The sequence below is a fragment of the Xenopus laevis genome, chromosome 3S (assembly GCF_017654675.1).
Source record: "Xenopus laevis strain J_2021 chromosome 3S, Xenopus_laevis_v10.1, whole genome shotgun sequence".
Classification (NCBI taxonomy): Eukaryota; Metazoa; Chordata; class Amphibia; order Anura; family Pipidae; genus Xenopus; species Xenopus laevis.
Genome location: NC_054376.1, coordinates 9131035 through 9139710, shown reverse-complemented (window position 1 = coordinate 9139710; position 8676 = coordinate 9131035). Strand labels below are relative to the sequence as shown.

Here is an 8676-nt window from a genome sequence, read left to right as displayed (position 1 = left end):
TCAAAATGATATCAAACTCTACTTTAGTGATGGGTATGTGTTGATCAGAACTTGTGGATTAGTACATGGAGGCACCCCACCTTGGTTGAGGCATAAGAGGTTTAGGCAATAGGAAACTCAACAATCATGGAGGCAGACTTGTCTTACTAAAGCTGCCCAAACCCGAGTTGATTGATCCAATCAAAACATTGTGCCTCTATCCACATTATCAGTATCTGGAAGGCCTATATTTCCTTAATACAACTGCTGATTTGAGCTGTACCCAGTATGCAAAGATGGTTCCCAGGCAGAGGAGACAGTAGCCCTAGTGGCTGTTGTGGGGCCCTGGAGGGCAAATAGAACTGGCAGTGAGAGCAGTCACTACCTTCTTATTCATTGTGAAATCTCTTTTGGCACTTGTAACAAATTAATACAGTTAGGTTCATACTAGTGGGCATTTCATAGCTACTAGTGAGAGATCTAAACTACCACTACAACCTGTGGAAAACCATTAGTGGGCAGTTTTGGATGTTCATGTCGCCAATGATCTCAGACCACTCTCCTAGGGCCACTAGTTTGTGTTCTCTGTCACCTCCTGTCAGATAATAAGACGGAAATGATAAGACAGCTTGTGTCCACAGTCAGTTACTGAATGGAAAATAATAAACCACAGTATAGTTGCACAAGGTGTAAAGTTCTACATATTTTAAGAAAAAAATTATTCTACATTATCAAAATGAAACACCGAAAAATATAAATGTATATACCTGCTGTATGTTATCAACTTGTTCACCTTTAAATTGACATTTAGGGGCAGATTCCCTAAAGAGCGAAGTGACTAACGCTAGCGAAAATTCCCCAGCGTGACGTCATTTTGGAACTTCGCAGATTTCCCAACGGAAAATCACTTGCAAAGGAGATAGACACTAGCGCTCATTCGCACTCTATGGCCAGTCAAATTTTTGTTCTGGCGAACGGACGTAGCTCTGCAAATTCACTATGATGCGGATTTTACTAAACGTTACCTCTTGCACCAGACTTGCCTTCGCCAGCTCAGACCAGGCGAAGTGCAATGGAGTGTATAGGACTTCCTCAAATTTTAGTGGAAATTTTTTCTAAGTCCCAAAAAACGTTGGTGTCTTTTCCTTTTTTCAGAGTCTGCAAAGGTCCGTAAAAATTTTTTGGGTAACCAGTTTCCTCCATACATTTTCTAACATATGGAACATTAACTATACAGTGGGCTCATGTGTAGGGCATTATAACAACTCTATTGTCTTTATTAAGGTTCCCTAGACTTGTGTAATGTAATGTATTTGCTGCAACATATATGTCCATGTAACTTTATCATTTCCCGCCATATGCTAATTAGCCTGATCAAAGACTTCTAACGAAGTTGCGCTAGGCATAATTGAACGCTAGCGAATCTTCGCTTTGATTGCAGAAGTAACGCTAGCATCCGGCGCCCTGGACACAACTTCCCACTTTAGTGAATTAGCATTTACTTCTAGCGAAGTGTTGCGATGGCTGCTAAGATGTCGCTGGTGGATTTTCGCCAGTTAGGGAATTTGCCCCTATGTATTCAATTTCAGCAATCTGATTGTCAGGGTCCAAAATACCCCTAGCAACCATGAAGTGATTTAAATAAGAGACAGGAATAGGAAAGGACCTGATGAAAAACATGAGTAATAAAAAGTAGCACTAAGAGAGCCTTACTGAGCATTTGTTTTTTAGATGGGGTCAGTAACCCCCATTTGCAAGCTGGAAAGAGTCAGAAGAAGAAGAAAGCAAATAATTAAAAAACTGTAAAAAAATATATAAATTCTAAGCCCAACACCAATCCCTTCCCACACTTGCCACTCCCTTTGGTACCAAAGTACCAAAATCTTCGCCCTTCCCTATAAACCTAACCCTAACCTTAACCCTAAATCCTAACACTAACCACAACACTAACCCTAACCCTATCTTTTTCCAACCCTAAATCCTAACGCTAATCCTAACTCCAACACCAATCCCTCCCCACACTTGAAAAGTTGGCCATTCTATAACATACTAAATGTTGACTTAAAATGTTAATTTAAATGCAAGTGTGTACTCTGAGCTCAACCAAATATGGCAGAACTACAAGTCCCAATGCTCCAGTGTGAGTCTTAAAGTCATTTAGCTCCCTCACAGAGACCTGCAGCAGTGATGCTATTGTGTAGCCTTTTCCTATTTTTAGCTCACAAGAGTGTGGCTTTTCTGCTGTGAGTAAAGGGGCAGGCCCTACGACTTGCAAAGTCACAAATAAAAAATAAAATAGACAAACTGCACAGGCTCTGAATATACAGTGCTGGCAAGGAACACACAAAATGGCTTTATACATGAATTAGCAACACTAGAATGCTCGCCTCTCCCACAGACTCTATAAGCAGTCACTCAGCCTGTAGTTAAAGGGACAGTAACACCAAAAAATGAACGTTTTTTTTAAAAGTAATGAAAATATCATGTAGTGTTGCCCTGCACTGATAAAACTGATGTGTTTGCTTCAGAAAGACTACTATAGTTTATATAAACAAGCTGCTGTGTAGCAATGGGGGAAATTGAAAAAAGGCTATATGGCACAGGATAAATAATGGATAACCTATAACACCATTATGTTCTACTACTAACAATTCTTCTGTGTGAGCCCTATTGTACAGGTTTTCTCTGTCCTTTTGTACGGACTCTTCAAAAAAAGTTCTTGTAAATGATATCTGGCCAGGCTTAGGAAAGATTTGAGAAAGGTTTCCAATTGGTTTCCTAAGCAGAAGAACATCAGAGCAGCCTGTTTCTTTCTCCTGACAACTTCCTTGACTACTTGGTGGTCAGACTGGTCAGAAACTGACCAGCAGGTGGCGCTGTTGGAACAAAATGCATTCATATTAACAGTACATGTATCCTTTAATAACTTGGAATTAAAAATAAATAAATGAATGTACATTGCAAAAGTGCTTAGAATATCCCTCTGATCAATTTTACATTCACTTATTTTTAAGGTTTACTCAAACCTTGTAAGGGGGACCCTGGCGGGGCCCTGGGGCCGTGAAAATTTTGTTCTATGGGGCCCCGTTATTTCTAATGGTGGCCCTGATTATGTATGCACGATTGCTTTAGTTTGCCTCTCCAAAAACAAAAAAATACCCTCCACCTATGCTTATGGGATCAAAGAACTCACTAAGGGAGATTAGTGACAGGTAGAAAGCACGAAACAGGCAGTTTAGAAGTTACAGGTTAAAAAGAAAAAGGACTGCAGCTTTAAGAAGGTTGTATTTGTGATGGTATTATATATGAGCAACCTAAATGAACACACACCTTTCCCATGTCACATTTTTAACAACTTACCGTAACAAAAAAAGATTTTGTCACAACTGTACAGAATGTGAGTAAGTAAAGCAGAGCCAGGACAAAAGGGAAACTGTACAGAAGAGACAATGTTTCCAAATAGTTTCCCCTGTGCGCCCCTCCCCTGGGCAGGTCTCTACTACCCCCTCCTGCCTAAAGTACTTGCTATACAGTAACTCCCAGTGCACAACAACATAAGCAGCTCACACTGGGTTGTACCTTCAGGAGTCGGGTCCTTCCGTGGGGTGGATTGGTGCAAGCTATGGGCACGAGCGGGGCACGTCAGCACTAAAACATGTGGATTGAAGAGAGCCTACGATTTTTTGGAGACATGAGGACGTGGAGGAGATAATTCCAAGGAGCTGACACTTCAAACAAGTAAGAGGCAAAAAGTAATGCAGAGATATGTATAGCCCTGGGTGTCACGTTTAGGATTTTAAAGGGTAGCTTGTGCTTCCTTAAAGGGATACTATCATTATTTTTATGGTGTAGTTTTATTTCTAAATTACACTGCAAATAATTCACTCTATAATAAAAAAATTCATTCCTAAACCAGCAAGTGTATTTTAGTTGTAATATTGGTGTGTAGGTGCATCTCAGGTCATTTTGCCTGGTCATGTGATTTCAGAAAGAGCCAGCACTTTAGGATGGAACTGCTTTCTGGCAGACTGTTGTTTCTCCTACTCAATGTAACTGAATGTGTCTCAGTGGGACCTGGATTTTACTATTGAGTGCTGTTCTTACATCTACCAGGCAGCCGTTACCTTGTGTTAGGGAGCTGTTATCTGGTTACTTCCCATTGTTCTGTTGTTAGTGGGGATGCACCAAATCCACTATTTAGGATTTGGCCGAATCTCTGAATCCTTGATGAAAGATTCGGCCGAATACCGAACTGAATCCTAATTTGCATATGCAAATTAGGGTCAGGAAAGGAAAAAGTGGAACAAATACTTCTTTTGTGATGAAAAGTCCAGTGATTTCCCTACCCAATCCAATTAGGATTCAGATTTGGTTCAACCAGGCACAAGAATTTGGCCGGATCCTAATCCTGCTGAAAAAGCCTGAATCCCGATCTGAATTCTGGATTTGGTGCAACCCTAGTTGTTAGGCTGCTGGGGGGAAAGGGAGGTGGGGGTGATATCACCCCAACTTGCAGTACAGCAGTAAAGAGTGACTAAAGTTTATCAGAGCACAAGTCACATGACTGGGGGCAGCTGGGAAACTGACAATATGTCTAGCCCCATGTCAGATTTCAAAATTAAATATAAAAAAATCTGTTTGCTCTTTTGAGAAACGGATTTCAGAGCAGAATTCTGCTGGAGCAGAACTATTAACCGATGCAGTTTGAAAAATGTTTTTTTTCCCATGACAGTATCCCTTTAACATTATTACTATTATGTGGTTGTTTTCTGTACACCTTTACAAGGGAAGCTTATCATATTCACATAGTCATAGATATCTATAGTATTTTGGTTTGATTTCCTTACTGATGTACCTAACTACAAGGAGAAGGTGCCTGCTGTGACCAGCGCAATGTTGAACTGCTTGACGTGGGATAGGGAGAGTTATGGCAAGTGAGACCCCATGACATCACAATTGCAGGTTCACCGTGATAGGCTGTTGCTCTTTTGTCTGGTGTACAGAGTGGGGTATATCCACTGCTTATGGTGGAGCACATTTAATAGGATGCAGAAAGATGATATCACTATGTATAGTGACAGACAATTAGTGGGATGCTTACAGATGACATCACTGTGACTGGTTGTGCTTATTTCATTGGATGCTGGCACATGACATCACTGCGTATGGTGGAGCACATTCAATAGGATGCTGGCAGATGATGTCACAGTGTATGGTATTGTACATTCAGTAGGTTGTTGACATGGGTTTTTGATGTTTCACTGGTTCATGTAGTTGGTTGACCTCTGCTTTCTAGTGTGAATTTGGTTACTGGTTAACTTGATATATCACACCAGCAATGTCAAGCTTGCATTCTTGTTGCTAATCAAACAGTCAGTTAGCAACAGACCACAGTACTTTACGCCTGGCAGTCGGACATTTCAGAAAGGGAAGGGATGATCTGAGACTGAAAAAATCATCACAATTTAATTTCAGTAATTCATTTAAAGGTACATATTTATTATAATCCTCAGCAGAGGATTGGTAGGTTTATTGGTTTGCTGTTTTTAAGCACACGGTTGCAGTGGTTGCTATGGGTTACTAGATCTGGAGCAAACCTTGTTTAAAGGCAACCAGGGGAGCCTTTGTTTCATCTCATATCTAGAGAAGAATGACTTTACTCCACTTGTTCATCTTTGAAACTCATCCAATGACATTGCTTCCTCTTAACCCTATACTGTAGGTAGACCTTTGTTGTAGGACAATCTACTAGGAATAGGATCATGTAAACTACCTGCTGGTTAAAATCACAAAAGAAAGCTGGAACAGCACAAAATACACCTGTTGCTCTTTTCTCAATGGGCTCATGGGTAAAAAAAAAAAGTTTGATTCGCAGCAATAATTGGCACAGGAGTTAAGTCCATCAGCTGAGCCAGAATTGCTTGACCCATTTCATACCTCCCAACTGTCCAGTTTTTAGAGGGACAGTCCCTCTTTTGACAGCTCCACCCGCAGTTCCTCGTTTGTACTGGAAAGTCCTGTTTTTCTATGCACTGAAAAGCCAGAAAAAGAAACAAAGTTTCTAACTTAATTGGCTTTTGGCAGAGAGCCCAGAACAGCCACAGCTGCAGATAAGATACTTTTGTAACAATTTCGAGATACGCAAATAAGTAATTGTAACAATATAAGATAACAGGTCCCTTGGGAAAAGTTAGACTCACAGCTTAAAGGGCAATTCACCTTCATTAGCAAAACTGTAATAACTGGGGAAAAAAACCACAGAAATATGTACAAAGTTTCATAACCTGCCAAATTTTGTAAAATCGACATGGTAATTAGGGGGTGTGGCCACAAAAACGGGCGTGTTAAAAAAAAAACAACTTTTTTGTCCCTCTTTTTATTTCCAAAATGTTAGCAGGTATGCAATTTACATAGGGTTTCCACACGTATGAAGTACATTTCTCTATGGCCGTTTGCTCTAAGTAGAGAATTTGCAATTGGTTTTTATTATGTGTGGCTGTTGAGGACCCATGAAATTCTAGATGGTCAGGCAGGCCTTCACCCAGAACATAATAATGTAAAGTTCAGCTGCAACTGTGCAGGTTTGCGGGTCACGGTTGGGCCGAGGGTCTCAATAACGATATTTACTCCTTTTTTTCTGGTCACGTCTACTTCTGATGACATCACTTCTGGTTTACAGTGACAGCACTTCCTTATTCTTGATGGTCAGCGGGTCGCAGGTCCGGGTTGCGGTTAAGGTACTTGTGGGTCGGGTAGCGGGTCCAAGCGGGTAAGAATGCGGGTTGCGGGTCCGGGTTGCGGATTGCAGGTTGCGGGTACGGGTCCCAAAAAATGGACCTGCGCAGGACTCTACCCCACAGCGCACTTTTAAAAGTCTGTTTTAGGACATTTAAACACTGTGAGAAAGTCATCCATATAGCCAACAACTTTGGGCTAGATTTACTAATCCCCAGAATAAAACCTATTTTTGGAAATTGGAGTCTAGTTTACTATAAGGCAAGGGCCAGACAGGGCCGAAATCTACAGGCATATTTCAGCCCCTCGCTGAATGTATTCCCACGGAGCCGACGCTAGGTTTATGGACAGCTAACAGCGAGGGGCTGCGGATTTCAGCAGGCTGATTTTGGCCCTTTCTGGCAGTAGCCTTAAAAGAGAAAGAAAGGCTAAAATTAAGTAAGGTCAGAAAGGTCTATATAAATACACCAGTAAACCCTCAAAGTAATGCTGCTCTGAGTCCTCTGTCAAAAGAAACACCACATTTCTTTCCTTCTATTGTGTACTCATGGGCTTCTGTATCACACTTCCTGTTTTCAGCATAAACCTCCAGGGCTAGGGCTTGAGCATGCTCAGTTTGCTCCTCTCTCCCTACCTCCTCCCCTCTCTGCTGTAATCTGAGCCCAGAGCTATGAGTGAGCAGGGAGAGACTCAGACAGGAAGTGATGTCACACCAAGCTAATATGGCAGCTGCTATCCTAAACAAACAGAGCTTCTAGAGCTGTTACTCAGGTATGGTAAAGCATTCTGCAGAATAAATATAGTGTTATAGTTTGCACTATTGTGGCTAATCTATTAGCAATAAACTGCTTCGGTAGCTTTCCTTCTCCTTTAAGACAGAAAACTGAATAAACATCATCAGATCATGTACCTGTCTGTAGGGAAGGAGCTTTATTTATAACCCCCTATAATAACGTGAAGTGTTGGGCTCATTATAAAGGAGGCAGAAATGGGTTTTGGCGTTGCAATTAGAGTTGTCGGCTGTCCGGATTTGAGCCCGGTTTTTGGGAGGCTAATTTGGAAAACCGGGCAGGATTCCCTAACACTGATGTGGGCGTGGCGATTAGCTAATCACCAACCGCCCCGTAATAGCCCCACCCACTGACCCGCCCATGCAATGTCACGGTCCTGCACACAACATAATCGTCCCGCCCCCATGATGTCATTGGTCCGCCCCCCCCAAATGGAGCTCCCAGCCGGGAAAGTTGTTAACCCTAGTTGCAGTCTGGGTGTTTGGTACAACGTGATTGGGGATTATGCAGTCAAACATGTTGTAAATGGTATTCTCTATACCAGAGACAGCTCTTTAGGTTTTCCCATTTGTATACCTCCAAATATCTGAAAATTGTAAAAGGAACAAAACAATCTACCATACTGCACACACTGAAACGTTTCAACCGGGCCCATTTTGTGGCCGACCCACACCATGCCCATTTTACCCACTTCAATTTGTCAGGTTTTGGAACATTTGAACACATTTCTGGAGGCTTTATGTATTATTAATAAAGGTGAACTTCTCCTTTGAGCTGCAAGTCAAAGTTCCCCAAAAAGACTTTCTTATTTTTTTAGTTACGATTGTATCTAAGTGCAGGTGTTGAGTATTCTGGGCTCTGCCAAAAGCCCCCTTATCTTATTGAGTTCCTGAAACCTTGTAACTTTTTCTGGCTGTTCAGTGCAGCTTGTGCAGAGATCAAAGAGCAATTCAATAAGAATCCAGGACAGTGAGCTAAAAATGTAAACAGTTTGGAGGTGTGCCATTTCTTTACAATAAAACTAAGCAGCAACTAAACTGCTTACTAAGCACAATTCTGCAGGAACAACCCCTTTATATGCACATTGCCTAAACAGGGAGAAATCATAAATCTATCTAATGACAGTATAATACAACCCCTAAATTTGCTCACACCATGTATAGAGAGATAC

The 8676-nt window shown here is 41.5% G+C and overlaps 1 protein-coding gene across 1 annotated transcript in view; it reads left to right on the top strand.

Moving 5' to 3' along the window:
* The first annotated feature begins 3510 nt into the window (after window positions 1-3510).
* Window positions 3511-8676, top strand: part of cracr2a.S (calcium release activated channel regulator 2A S homeolog) — a 57663-nt gene continuing 52497 nt past the window's right edge. Inside the window, exon 1 of the mRNA XM_018254871.2 lies at window positions 3511-3717. The gene's annotated coding sequence lies outside the window, so the exon portion shown is untranslated. The remainder of the gene's footprint in view (window positions 3718-8676) is intronic.